Raw genomic sequence first — 15,429 nt, 5'->3', positions numbered from 1 at the left:
TGGAGGAGGGACTGTTGTTGGGGCGTTGGGAGCCAGGGTTTTGGACTTTTTCTTCTTTGGACTTTGGTTAGGTATTGGTGGATTTGTTTGGGAAGAGGGGTGGTCTGTTGTGGGGAGAGAAGGTGGGTTTTTTCTTGACTGTTAAAATCAAGGGAAAACATATTTGTTATATCACTTTCTGCCTGAAGCTGTCTTTTGATGTTTTACTTTTAGTTTGCACTGCTGCCTTTTTGTGCAGCCTGTTTTGTAATCTATTTGCCAGTGCCATGCTAGTTGGGAGGGTGTGCTGCCATTCCTTATATTGCCTACAGAAACATAGATAAACAATGAATGGCCTCATCTGCATTAGACGTTTGTTACATACTAAGTACATGAGTTCACTGCACCCAATACGTGCTCTTACCTGAATAGAAGAAGTGATGGCTGGTGGGTGCTCCCTCTGTCAATCTTCCAACACCTTATTGGAGGGTTTGCCAAGGTGCCTTATTTATGGTAGTAGTAGTGAGCTAACAGGGAAGGCATTACAGAGAGATCCCACATCCACCTAGGTGAACTCCAACTGTAAGATTAATCAAAAGGATCACACACAACTAAATTGAAAGAAAAAATGAAAGTTAGTAGATTATAAATATACATTTATATTATAGCTTAAGAAAGAAAGACTCAGGACAGACTACTACCACCATGACACATCAAAATATATCATATATTATAACAACAACCAGCAATAGTAAATTATTCTGAGAAATGGTGAGCAAGGAATTATAAAACCAAAGTTACAAAAGCCTCAATTCCGTAAAAGACAAGGTTAGGATTTTATTAATGCATAACAAAGGCTTGAATGATCATGTTGACGTTCAGGAATAATGTTCTTGCATATACGTGGTTGGGCAAGTTAGGCTGGTGTGGGCTATTGCTCACATAATAGAAGATCCCTCAGTGAGTTGGTGTCACATTTAACCATATCCGCCCCACCAAGTGTGTGATCTATTTGATGTAATTTAAGACCACCTCCAAAAAAATCACACACCCTAGGGAAGAGGGTTACAAGTTTGATGAATGGATAGGAAGGGGACACAACACAAGAACAATATTCATCAAGGCGATGAGCAGCACATCATCATCCTCATCAATCTATTGTGGAAGGAATCAAAGGAATGAGTATGACACAGTTCAGTTAAATGTATTTCAAACAGTCCTTCTATCCCAGAGATCCAAGTTATTAGCTATGTAAATGTTCTGTCTTCTAGGTTTGAAAAAATCAATTTATGGAGGAGAGAATGGAACCTACCCAGTTCTAAAAATATGATTGTTAAAAGAAAAATAATGCTGAATTGCCAAATTGGGCAGTGCATTTATATTCTCCTCTGGAATGTCCGTCACTCTTGGGTGCCTGTCTGAACTGGGCCAAAGGTAAGCAGGAGTGTTTAGCTCCGCTTTCCCTTTTCGTTCATGCAGGAGAGGAGAAGGCCTTCGGATTGCAAAACAGAAACTGTGTTTTAGAGTCAAGGAGAAGTACAGAAGGATGGTAAGCTTCATGAGGAGTGTATCAAGAAGACGCAGAGGCAGAGCAAAAAACAAGACGACTCAGGGTTTCACTTTTAATATTTTATATTACATAATTTTTTTAAGCAAGGGGACATTTTAACAACACACAATGCTTGTTATAAACATTGTTTATAGAAATGTTCTCAAACATTCATGTTGGCACAAAAGGTGTAAAATATTCATTCTCTTAAATAACATTCAAACATGACATAAGCAGAAGCACATCAAAAAGTACAATGGAGTGTTGAAACAACAATATTTGCTACCCAGGAATAGACGATGGTAGTGTAAGATTGTTTTGGGTTACATAATATTAGTACATTGGTGGTTATCTTTACTGTAAGGTAGAAGTGGGGAGGTACAATGTTTCTTGGTATAGAAAAAGGAAATTTTGCATATGTTTTAACCACAAAATTCTTTCCCATGCATGTTGCTGCAGTTTACCCTGATTACAGAGTATTTGGAAAAATAAAAAAGCTTACAAATATCTTAACAAAATACAGAAGAGTTGTTAAAGGAGAGGAACACAAAAAAGCAGGTTTTAGTATTGAAAAAATAGAAAAAAATCCAATTAAATTGATGTGTAATATGAAAACAGGCAAGAAATGAAGTGTGTAGGTAAGTAGTGTTAGTAGTGTAGGATGTATGCAAGGATGTCCAGGTAGCATGAAGCCACCATCAAGCACAACTGTTGCAATTTGGCCAGAAGTATTTCAGGCAATTTCTTACTCTTTTTTGAAACACGTAAGTTCAGGCTACCTGACAGTTATTGTACAATTCTCATTTCTTGAACACTTTGTTCCTTCTTCAAAAGTTCCAATAAATTAAGTAGGTGGGGATGATGCTTTCTAATTGCTTTGCTGAAGGAATTGCACCATCCCACTATGGCATTGTACATTTTTATACCTCCCTCTTAACAGTTTGAATAGCAGTTCCACCATTAAATTGCAAACTTTGACTTTTTACTGCAACCCGACATGCTTAGGCTGCCAATCCAGGTGGCTACAAAGTAATTTAGTAAGGGAGCCAATTTATCATCATTTTCGAGAAAGTGATCAGATTCACAAATTGCAGTGTAAAATTCTTCTACATTGTAATGAGGCACATAAGTTGGCGCACTTAATTTGAGTAGTTCAAACTGTAGCTTACTGTTTGGAAAGTAATCCTCAACAAAGGATGTTTTAGTATTGTACACCAAAACAAATGAGAAAAGTGAAAAAAACATCCTTGAATCTGGCATTTGGGGTACAATTTGGTTACTGTATTTTTCATTGATAATTCAAAGTCAATTATTACTGTTCACAGACTTTTGCTCATTGTTTTACCTTTTACCACAGATACAAATTCTGTATAGGCTGAGGATTGCTTATCAGGTAGTAATCTATATACTAAAGGCACAGTGGTATTATTAAGGTTAGAATGAATTGTGTAAATTTGAGTGAATGGATGAGGTATGGATTTAAAGGTCCCATCCATCATCCACATTTCTGAATTCTCAAGAGTTATCAGGTTATGTGCAGTTCTAAAATGTGTACTCTTTTTTGAGGGTTTTGGTTGTTATGGAGAAGGAAATGTTCATCACTAAAAGATAAAGTAAGATCGGGGGTATAATAATATCAGAGTATGTTTGAGGGGCACTACTTAGTGGATAACTTGCCTGTTTTCTTCTTTGTTCCATTCTACGTTGGTTGGGAATGGAGGGCATACTGCAAGCAATATGCATGGGGATATTTTGTGATACCTCCAGCAAAACTAACCCACAGGAATCATTGGAGGTGAATGCAAGCATTTTTATGTGCTGCACATTTTCTCAAACTTCTATCTTTATTGCAGAGGCAGTGGTGATGTTCTGTTGTACGAAGGGCAGTCTTCTCCAGAGTAACCGTACTGCCTCTACAATGGGATGAGCGATAATACACACACCTCCAATAATTATTGGGGTCAGTTATCTTCTCCTTACAGTCAAGATAGCTGTTGAACTTTAAAAGTCAGTTTCTACAGGCAGATTCGAAATACAAAGCTTGGGGGGGAAGATGCCATCTTGGTCAGGCCTGTAAAAACAAAATGAAAAAAGAAAAGGCATAATGAATACATTTTGTTGGTATGAAACCGAAATGTTTTTCTTCTTTTTCTGTTGGTAGGGTGGAGAGCTGAACATGCTATAACTTTCTACAAGAGGTGAAAAACAGACGAAGGACTTTTACATTTGGAAGACAATGTGTTAAATGATTCAAAAGTAAAACATGCTTGGAGGGAGGAAAATACTGTCAACTGTTTGCTCAATAAATGTGACATAACTCTTGTGTTTACGTTAGAGTTGTCTTGCCTTCGATGAAGTAGATGATTGGTGGATTATCATTTTGGGTATGTGACTTCTCAAAGCCAGAGAGTGCTCCTGCATTTGATCTTTCTTAAGTTGGTTATGATTCTTCAACTACAAAAAACACAATTAATCAAGGAGCTCACTAAGGCCCTCATTCTGAGTCTGGCAGTCTGCAAAATGCTTGCTGGTGCCCTGAGGCACCACTAAGCTTATTCCCCGAAGTGGTCTCATGGAGGTTCTTCTTCCATGTGCTGGCAGTGAGGAAAGAAAGCGGGCCCTGGCCCCTGTGCATGCATTAGGGACACATATTTGGCCCCCTGTATATTTGCACCCCCAGTTCCTGCACAGGATGAAATGCATTACATAGTGCATTCCTTACCATGCAGCAATGTGCACTGGCAGTCCTGCAGCTGTTTAAGTTTCACACTGAGTCTTTCAACAGCCCTGCCACAGGACAACCGTGCCGCCCAACTACCAAACCCCAAATTACTTGTAATCTGGGCGGTGGTGAGTTTCGCAATCCTGGAGCAGAGAAGTGATGTGCTGCCTGCTCCAGAACAGGCAAAACTCAGGCCCTTAGTGTTTTGTTTCAGAACATAATAATATACCACAGTGCACATCCAAAACCTTACAGAAGTTTAGTACCTGTCAGAGTGAGAGTACTAAATTTCGACCCCAGCCACAGTCCTGCACCTGCCCTGAGGGACGCCCCCAGTGTAGTGAGAATGGTAAATTACTGCCCCTTCCACTGCCCAGCATCTACCCTGATGGACACACTCAGTGGAGTGGGAATAGTAAATTAGCCCCCAGTCACTGTGCATCACCTGTCCTGAGGGTCGGCCCCAGTGGAGAAGCAGCAGTAAATTACTGCCCCAGCCACTGTCCAGCACCTGCCCTGATGGTCGACCCCAGTGGAGTAGAAACAGTTAAATACTGCCACAGCCACTGTCTAGCACTTGCCCTGAGGGACACCCCCAGAGGAGTGGGAATAGTAAATTGCTGCCACTGTCCAGCACCTGCCCTGAGGGATGCCCCCAGCAGAGTGGAAATAGTACATTTGACCCCATGCCACTCCCCAACACTTGCCATGAGGGACGCCCCCAGCGGTGTGGGAATAGTAAATTACTGCCCCATCTACTGTCCAGCATCTGCACTGAGAGCTGCCCTCAGCGGAGTGGGAATAGTAAATTAGCCCACCAGCCACTGTCCAGCCCATGCCCTGAGGGACCGACCCATCAGAGTAGGAATATGAAATTAAACTCCCAAGCACTCTACAGCACCTGCCCTGAGGAATATATGATGTTACAATGCATGCAATTACAACGCATGCTTTTACAACGCAGTCTTTACATCGCAACTACCTTTACATTGCATGATCTTACAATGCATGCCAATAAAATGCATTTTTTAAATCTACCATTACAACAAATTCCATTGCAATACATACCATTACAACACATAATACTTTTAGGGCAACAGTAGCGTAAGTGTTGGGTAGTGTAGGGGTGAAAATTACTATTTCCACTCCAGTGAGTGCAACAGTAGGGAAAGTGTTGGATAGTGTAGGGGTAAAAAGTACTATTTCCATATACCCCAAAATCCATACCCACCAATATAGTAAAAGAAATCTCCGTTACATACCTTATAATGCGTTGTAATGGTATGTGTTGTAATGGCATGCGTTGTAGTGACATGCATTGTAATGGCATGCGATGCAAAGGCAGTTGTGTTGTAACTGTTGTGTTGTATAGGTAAGTGGTTGTAATGACTGTGTTGTAGTGGATGTTTTCCACCCTGAGAGACGCCCTAGCGGAGTGGGACTAGTAAGACAGGCCACCTGGCCACTGTCCAGCAACTGCCCTGAGTTACCCTTCAGCAGTGTGGGAATAGCAAATTTGACCCCCCCACCCAGCCATTGTGCATCATCTTCTCTGGGGCATGCCCCCAGTTGAGTGGGAACAGTACATGACTGCCCCACCCACTGTTTAGCACCTGTCCTGAGGGTCGCCCCCGTGGAGTAGGAATAGTAAATTACTGCCCCAGCTACTGTCCAGCACCTGCCCTGAGGGACGTCTCCAGTGGAGTGGGAATAGTAAATTAGCTCCCCAGCCACTGTGTAGCACCTTTCCTGAAGGAACACCCACCTGATTGGGAATAGTAAACAACTGCCACAGCCACTGTCCAGCACGTGCCATGAGGGACACCCCCACCAGAATGGGAATAGTAAAGTACTGCCCCAGCCATTGTCCAGCACCTGCCTTAAGTGTTGCCCCAAGGGGAGTGGGAATAGCACCAAATTTATACTTACAATGACAGGTATAGGAAACAGTATGATTTTACTAGTAAGCAAGTCTCTAAACGGGTTTCTTGTGCTGTATGTGGGTTTTGAGAAAATATAAGAACCATAAATTCTGGCAAGTTTGTTATTATCAAAGTTGTACCACCGCACCTAAAACATGGAGATTGTGCAAATCTCTACTGTAAAGCACAATAGCTATGAAACAATATTAGCTCCCCAGGCACTGTCCAGTAGTTGATCCGCTAGTCACATGATGTGAAGTTACATTATGCCAATGGTCTCCATGGCACTCCCTAAGAGCAAAAAAACGGATGTCCACAGAACACTTGTTTTAGGTAATTAGCTGCTTCTTGATTTACATATTTTATATTGGTTTACTGTTTACAAGTAGCGTGTAGATGACTTTGTTCCTAAAAATATACTGAAGTACACGTTCAGCAGAGTATGGTAGCAATTTAATAAACTTATAATTGTTTTTACTTTTAAAACTGTGCCTTATTTCAGATGATCAAAGAACAATATCCATGCTTTAGTGGTAATTCCTTTCTTGTTAATTAATACAGCTAGCTGAGAAACCGGTATGTTTTCTCAAATAAAAAAAAAATAATAATCTTTTCAAAATGTCTAAATGCATTACTCACTTTGGTTTCTAGGTGGCACTGTCTCAAAGTCTCAGACATGTCTGGTGGGGATCATTGTCAGAGAGCAAGTGACTACAAAATTGTGCTTGGCAACAGTTATATGTTTGGGCTAAGGTATATTTTGGGGTGTTTTTTTTTTTAAATAGCCCTCACATGACAGCACTAGTTTGTTTAAAGCAAGCATTTGCTTGTTTTTGGCAATTCCGCGTTCTCAGCGGAACACAAACTTACCCAAATTCCGCAAATTCCATGAGCGGAATGGAATTTACCACCCAGGCCTTGTGATAACTAGCCCACACCACCTCCCCTGATTAGGCCTTGGAATACTGTGCTTCACTACCCTGAGAAAGTCAAGTGCTACAAAGGGCTGCTTGGTTCCCAGTAAGGAAAATTGTGGACCAATTACTTGTGCAGGCCACACAACGAATGACCCAATTTTGTATAGACAGAGAAGCGGATGACAATCTGACTACCTCTGTCTGTAAATCTCAGATCTTTTATTGGTGTCCAGAGATCCTACCCACCACCACTCTAACTCTTTACAACGTCCAATTCAACCTCACCATTGTGAATCTTCACCACCTTTTCAATGTTCCCTGTGCCCCCAGTATTGTAACTGTGTAGGCATTGAGTGGGAAATTGCCTGCTGGCACATCCTGTGATCCTTCGCCTTTTCCTGGGGAAACTCCATCTCCTTCAAACACATGTCAGTCTTTTATTGTTGCAACCCCTGTGTATCTTTGTTGACAACCATGGCAGCGGGTGTTCTCTCAACTAGCATAGACAAGGGAGAAGGAGTGCCCTTCAGCCTGTAACTGCCTCTTTCTTCCTCAGGGCACCCAAACAGTGAACCTGCCAGTGATGGTTCCCACTTGTTGGGAATATATGTCTATGCTAATCACTACATCAAGTGAAGAGACTAGTATTGTGATCCGCCCGCTCTGTCTCCAGCAGCCATTTACCTATTATTTCTCTCCAATGGTGCATCTCCTACTTAATGCTCCAATGACGGCAAAGTTGAAAAATAGAAAAAAGGTGTTTGGTGAGGCCATGCTTCATATCAAGCAGCGATATGCCCCATTTATCAGAGTTTTTAACATCAATCAAAAAAATGAGAGGCGGAATATGCATCCAAGATTGATTAAGCAGTCTCTCTTCTTAGAGGCAGTAAAGTCCTATTAGGTCAGGGTCCATGCAAACCCCTCCAGCTCCACTGGTGTAGCCCTGGCCCTTTTCCCAGGCCCTGCCAGGTCAAGCTGCTGGTTGTTCGCAGTAGAGGTCTGTTAAACCTGGCAGCCTTGGTGTTGGTTTCCTTTGCATGTTTTGCCTCCTGTATTTTTACCGTATGATGGATTTCGCTTTGCTGGTCTAGATGCTTTGGGCACTTTGCAGCTGATGTTCAGTGCCAAAGTATAAGTGCTCCCTTTGTAAATTGCTATTTTGGATTGGTGTTTCCATGATTGGTTTATTTGATTTACTGTTAAGTCCCTAGAACAGTGCACTGTGTGTGCCCAGTCCCTTGCTCACTTTGCCACTAGATTCAAGCAAGCCGGGCTGAAGAAGGCTGTAATGCCAGAAACCGGTCCTCGGAAGCTTGATTCTGGTCCAGGGAAGGCATGGCTTGGCAGTTCGGGCTGGACTGTTCCCATGAGGCACAGGATTAGACTGATTTGCATATAGCCATGTCTGAACTGGGGTGGCAGAGTGGGCTAAAGAACGGTGATGGATTAAACCCAGATCTTTTGACTGGGTGTGAGTGTTTGATTGGTTCAGATGCTCCGTCCATCACCACCCCCTTTTGTACGGCTAGTGGGCTTGCAGCGCTGATTGTGCCACCCACACAAGCTGCTTTGCAACAGAGTATCAGTCCTGCCATTGCGATGCCTGTGTGCAGTCTAGTACTGCAATGTTGACCTGGCAAGTGCACTCACCTGCCAGGCCCTAACCTTCCTTTTTCTTACCCCTAAGGTAGACCCAAGGTACCCAAATGGGCAGGGTGCATTGTATGTGAAAGGCAGGACATGCCCTGATGTGTGTGGCATGTTCTGATCGTGAAATATTGCCAATTTTGTTTTTCACTATTGTAAGCTATCTGTCCCATAGGATGGAATGGGGAGTTTGCGCATAACATCTTAGGAGAATTACTGCTGATGGGAACAAGATAGGAAAATAAAGTTTGATATGCCTGAACTCAGATTGTTTAGATGCATATTTTAGTGATGGTGATTTTTACATTCTGCGTTTGAAAATACCTGTTTTAGAAAGTAGGTATTTTCCTGCCTCACCATCCAGTCTGCCTCTGCTAGGTTGTGTACTGACTGTCAGAATTTGCAGTGACAGGGGCTGGGGATGTGCATTCTGTTCAAAAAGCCACTTGGGGGGTTGAGGTGTGTCTTGCCTTTCCAGGGTGAGTCAGGACTGGGCCAAATAGACCTGGGCTGCATTCAGAGTAGGAGGAGGAGATTTCTTTCACACCATAATCGACCTGTCTGCCCTGGACAATGCTGTCTCCACCTCAAGCCAGAAAGCTGCTTCAGAGAGGACAGACTGGTTTTGGCTGGGCAAATAGCTTCTCTGCCACAGAGAAGAAAGGATGTTGCATTATAAATAGAGAGGCCCAGACCCCAGACTTTTAGATCACTTCTGGGAATCAAGAGGAACCTTTGCCAAGGAGAAAGCTGGTGAAAATGAGAAGGAGTATGCTGCTTTGCTGTTTACTGTCTGGGGCTGGCCTACAGTGGCTGTTTCTACCAAGGAAAGGACAAGGACTTTGCTGTGTGCTGTGTGCTGTGTCCCCTGCATGAGGAAGATTTCCAAGGCTTGAAATAGAGCTTGCCTCCCGTTCTGAAGTCTCAGGGGCACAAAGACTTCCCCACCAGCTCCCCTGAACTTTCTTGCTGGGAGTTCTGACCTGCTAAGAGGTGCCTGCTGCTGCATTGGACCTCTGGACCCTGCCGCTGGGAGCTGGTAAAGTAACACAACTTTGAGTAGTGTGAAGCATCCGCACCTGTTTCCGATGCATCGCAGAAGAAATCAAAGCATTGCCTGTCCGCTGCTCAAGAAATCGCTGCACGCCGCATCAAGTGCACCGATCTACGAAGTCCGAGCTCACTGCATCGATTCCGATGCAGGCCCTGCTGTGCGGCTGCAAGAACCAGCGCATCAAGGGACCACAGCTGGAGAGAACAAAGCAATGTTGTCGCTGCATCGAGAACCGACGCATCCCAGATCCTCAAGCATTTTATCTGGGTCCCAAGCAGGCAAGAACATTTGGGTTGCAGTAAGAAACTGTTGCATCACCTCCCCGCACAGTAAGAAACCGACGCCTCACCAACCCTTCAGTAAGGTACCGACACATCACCGTCCCTGCGTGGCAGTAAGGCACCGACGCATCACCTCCCCTAAAGTAAGGAATGGACGCATCACCTTCCCTGGGCGTAAGGAATCGGCCCATCACCTTCCCTGCAACAGTTTTTGTTTGTGTGTGCGACACATCCAAAGTACTTCGTTTGAAAGTGTTGCATCTGCAATTTGCTTTGAACAGAACTATTTTACATTTTAAAAGTCATATTTTTATTACTGTATTGTGGATTTTTGTAATTTTGGTGTTTTTTGGTTTTGATAAAGATTACTTATTTTTCTAAATGTGTGTGGTGCCTGTTTGTAGTGTTTACACTGTATTACTGTATGTGTTCACAAATGCTTTAAACACTGCCTCTGAGATAAGCCTGCCTGCCTCATGTCAACTAGAGACCCCCTTTTTAGGTCTCGGCAACGAGAACTATTGTCGCCTAGTAAGCTAGCAAGGGACTACAGAGAGGTGGACGAGCCGACCAGGGTCTGTGAACGCGCACAAAGGCAGGCAGGCAGGCAGGCATGCGCCAGACACACACACAGACAGACAGACACACGCACGCACGCACGCATGCATGCATGCACACACACACACACACACACACACACACACACTCTCACACTCTCTCTCTCTCTGCCCCCCACCCCCCCCACTCACCGGGCTCTTTCCCTCCGCATCGGGTCAGTCAAGGCAGAAGGCAGACTTGTGTCTTCTCCGGCGATCTTCAGCTGATGTGCACGCCCACGCTGCGTCGTGCGCGCCCGTTGATCCTCAGCTTGTTTACAATAGCGATCGTTTCTTCCGCTAGCACTCCGTGGCATCTCAGACGCACAGCAGGTAGCATTAGCACCTCTTGTTTTAAAATGCGTTTGTTTATCTAGGACGGACACGTTTACTGGTTGCTTGTTATTTATTGTCTTCTTTCCTCTGCTTTCCCCTCCCACCCCCTGCATGCGTTGCTTCTTCCCTTCCCACCCAGTGTGTATTGCTTCTTCCTAACCCCCAACCCCCCACGGTCGGTGTTGCTTCTTTCCCTCCTACCCCCATTCAGGGTTGCTACTTCACCAGTCACCCCAGAAAGTGTTCCCTATTCTCCTATTGCACATACGACATGCTTTCCTACAAGGACACCTGCTTTTCCACTCCCTGCTCCTCATCTCTGGCCCGCCCCGGGCGTCGTGCTTTAGGTTTTCGCACTGCGCCAGCTTTCATATTAACAACACTGGCGCCATGCTTAATATTTTGACAGGAGCCCGCTTTTATGGTTTTTTTTTTGGTATTCATTAGCATTTTTTTACAGTAGTACAGCACGCTACACGTAATCTTCAACAAGGGCAGCCACGCAGCCCGCCTAGCTCTATTTCAACATCTGCCGCTCCTAATCAGCAACAATGGTGGCTGCACCTTCTACATCTTTTTCGTGTTTATCCAGTTGGTTCCTTTGTGAGATCTACACAACTATGTGCCTTTCCATTCAGTGGTCTGGAGTGCAGGTTTGCACGTATGTCGCAGTTTATTCAGATTTCTAACATACCGCGGTTTTGCACCAGCACTGGTGTGTTTCGGGCGGCCTTCAAACTGATTTATGTTCTGCATCTCTTCCCCACCAAAGCAGTGTCCAGTCCGAGTGCGCTCTTCGAGGACTTGTCGTTTCACTAGTTCTAGGAGCAGCTCGTGTGAGCACCAGTGTTTACAGGCGCACAGGCTGTTCATATTACTTATCGTCCCTGAGATATTTATTACCTATCTCGACTCTAGGGCAGTCACAAATTCTGACACTGCTTCCTACCAAGGACCTTTTATGGCCACATAAGAACCATTGTTTTTCTAAAACATTAGTCAACCCCAGGTTCACTTATTAGAGTCCCCTTGTTTTCCTTACTACATTGTTCTCACACGGCACGCCGCACTCTATTTCAACATCTTACAATGCTTTTTAGGTCTCGGCAACAAGAACTATTGTCGCCATGTAAGCTCGCAAGGGAGTACAGAGCGGTGCACGAGCCGACCAGGGTCTGTGGACGCGCACACACAAAGGCAGGCAGGCACACACCAGACAGACACAGACAGACACACGCACGCACACACACACGCACACACACACACACACAGCCTCCCTCTCTGCCCACTCCCTCTCTGCCCCCCCCCTTCTACCCCCACTCACCGGGCTCTTTCCCTCTGTAGGGGGTCAGTCACGGCAGCAGGCAGGCTCGGTGTCTTCTCCGGCGATCTTCAGCTGATGTGCACGGTCACGCTGCGTCTCCTGCGCGCCCACCACGCTGTTTCGCGCCCGTTGATCTGCGTCTCCTGCGCGCCCACCACGCTGTTTCGCGCCCGTTGATCCTCAGCTTGTGATTACTACTCCTTCTAACCCGGATTCTAAATTACTATTTCTTGGTTCTCTAACTCCACTCTGTTGATTCGTAACAAACTGATATTCAGCACATTTCACAGTCTCGCTTTTGCTTCTCATAAATACAATAAGATTATTTTAAGCAATGTCTACCCTTCTTTTGGTTCTGTGCCTATTATGCTTCGGACTATAGAGTTTTAGAAAGTGTGGTGGAAGATTCCGTGATATCAGCGGTGTGCACAGTGCAGAGTGAGTGTGCAGAGTGCAGAGTAGTGAGTGCAGAGTAGTGAGTGCAGAGTAGTGAGTGCAGAGTGAGTGTGCAGAGTGAGTGTGCAGAGTGAGTGTGCAGAGTGAGTGTGCAGAGTGAGTGTGCAGAGTGAGTGTGCAGAGTGAGTGTGCAGAGTGAGTGTGCAGAGAGAGTGTGCAGAGAGAGTGTGCAGAGAGAGTGTGCAGAGAGAGTGTGCAGAGAGTGCAGAGTAGTGAGTGCAGAGTGAGTGTGCAGATGAGTGAGTGTGCAGATGAGTGAGTGTGCAGATGAGTGAGTGTGCAGATGAGTGAGTGCAGATGAGTGAGTGCAGATGAGTGAGTGCGCAGAGTAGTGAGTGCGCAGAGTAGTGAGTGCAGAGTAGTGAGTGCAGAGTAGTGAGTGCAGAGTAGTGAGTAGTGAGTGCAGAGTAGTGAGTGCAGAGTAGTGAGTGCAGAGTAGTGAGTGCAGAGTAGTGAGTGCAGAGTAGTGAGTGCAGAGTAGTGAGTGCAGAGTAGTGAGTAGTGAGTGCAGAGTAGTGAGTGCAGAGTAGTGAGTGCAGAGTGCAGAGTGCAGAGTAGTGAGTGCAGAGTGCAGAGTAGTGAGTGCAGAGTGCAGAGTAGTGAGTGCAGAGTGCAGTGCAGGTATGTGCAGTGCAGGTGAGTGCAGGTGAGTGCAGTGCAGTGCAGTGCAGGTGAGTGCAGTGCAGGTGAGTGCAGTACAGGTGAGTGCAGTGCAGTGCAAGTGAGTGCAGTGCAGTGCAGGTGAGTGCAGTGCAGGTGAGTGCAGTGCAGGTGAGTGCAGTGCAGGTGAGTGCAGTGCAGGTGAGTGCAGTGCAGTGCAGGTGAGTGCAGTGCAGTGCAGTGCAGGTGAGTGCAGTGCAGTGCAATGCAGGTGAGTGCAGTGCAGTGCAGGTGAGTGCAGTGCAGTGCAGGTGAGTGCAGTGCGGTGCAGTGCAGTGCAGGTGAGTGCAGTGCAGGTGAGTGCAGTGCAGGTGAGTGCAGTGCAGGTGAGTGCAGTGCAGGTGAGTGCAGTGCAGGTGAGTGCAGTGCAGTGCACGTGAGTGCAGTGCAGTGCAGGTGAGTGCAGTGCAGTGCACGTGAGTGCAGTGCAGTGCAGGTGAGTGCAGTGCAGTGCAGGTGAATGCAGTGCAGTGCAGGTGAGTGCAGTGCAGGTGAGTGCAGTGCAGTGCAGGTGAGTGCAGTGCAGGTGAGTGCAGTGCAGTGCAGGTGAGTGCAGTGCAGGTGAGTGCAGTGCAGTGGAGTGCAGTGCAGTGGAGTGCAGTGCAGTGGAGTGCAGTGCAGTGGAGTGCAGTGGAGTGCAGTGCAGGTGAGTGCAGTGCACACTGCACTGGAGTGGAGTGCAGTGCAGTGCAGGTGAGTGCAGGTGAGTGCAGTGCAGTGCAGGTGAGTGCAGTGCAGTGCAGTGCAGGTGAGTGCAGTGCAGGTGAGTGCAGTGCGTGCAGTGCAGGTGAGTGCAGTGCGTGCAGTGCAGGTGAGTGCAGTGCAGTGCAGGTGAGTGCAGTGCAGGTGAGTGCAGTGCAGGTGAGTGCAGTGCAGTGCAGGTGAGTGCAGTGCAGGTGAGTGCAGTGCAGTGGAGTGCAGTGGAGTGCAGTGCAGTGGAGTGCAGTGCAGTGGAGTGCAGTGCAGTGGAGTGCAGTGGAGTGGAGTGGAGTGCAGTGCAGTGCAGGTGAGTGCAGTGCAGGTGAGTGCAGTGCAGGTGAGTGCAGTGCAGGTGAGTGCAGTGGAGTGCAGGTGAGTGCAGTGCAGGTGAGTGCAGTGCAGTGTAGGTGAGTGCAGTGCAGGTGAGTGCAGTGCAGGTGAGTGCAGGTGAGTGCAGTGCAGGTGAGTGCAGTGCAGTGCAGGTGAGTGCAGTGCAGGTGAGTGCAGTGCAGTGCAGTGCAGGTGAGTGCAGTGCAGGTGAGTGCAGTGCAGGTGAGTGCAGTGCAGGTGAGTGCAGTGCAGTGCAGGTGAGTGCAGTGCAGGTGAGTGCAGTGTGTGCAGTGCAGATGAGTGCAGTGCAGGTGAGTGCAGTGCAGGTGAGTGGAGTGCAGGTGAGTGGAGTGCAGGTGAGTGCAGTGCAGTGGAGTGCAGGTGAGTGCAGTGCAGGTGAGTGCAGTGGCATGCAGGTGAGTGCAGTGCAGGTGAGTGCAGTGGCGTGCAGGTGAGTGCAGTGCAGGTGAGTGCAGTGCAGGTGAGTGCCTTGCAGGTGAGTGCAGTGCAGTGCAGGTGAGTGCAGTGCAGGTGAGTGCAGTGCAGGTGAGTGCAGTGCAGGTGAGTGCAGTGCAGGTGAGTGCAGTGCAGTGCAGGTGAGTGTAGTGCAGTGCAGGTGAGTGCAATGCAGTGCAGGTGAGTGCAGTGCAGGTGAGTGCAGGTGAGTGCAGTGCAGTGCAGGTGAGTGCAGTGCAGTGCAGTGCAGGTGAGTGCAGTGCAGGTGAGTGCAGTGCAGGTGAGTGCAGTGCAGGTGAGTGCAGTGCAGTGCAGTGCAGGTGAGTGCAGGTGAGTGCAGTACAGGTGAGTGCAGTGCAGGTGAGTGCAGTTGAGTGCAGTGCAGTGCAGGTGAGTGCAGTGCAGGTGAGTGCAGTGCAGGTGAGTGCAGTGCAGTGCAGGTGAGTGCAGTGCAGTGCAGGTGAGTGCAGTGCAGGGCAGGTGAGTGCAGTGCAGGTG

Source organism: Lissotriton helveticus, chromosome 5_1 (assembly GCF_964261635.1).
Source record: "Lissotriton helveticus chromosome 5_1, aLisHel1.1, whole genome shotgun sequence".
Taxonomy (NCBI): Eukaryota; Metazoa; Chordata; class Amphibia; order Caudata; family Salamandridae; genus Lissotriton; species Lissotriton helveticus.
This window is presented reverse-complemented; position numbering follows the sequence as displayed.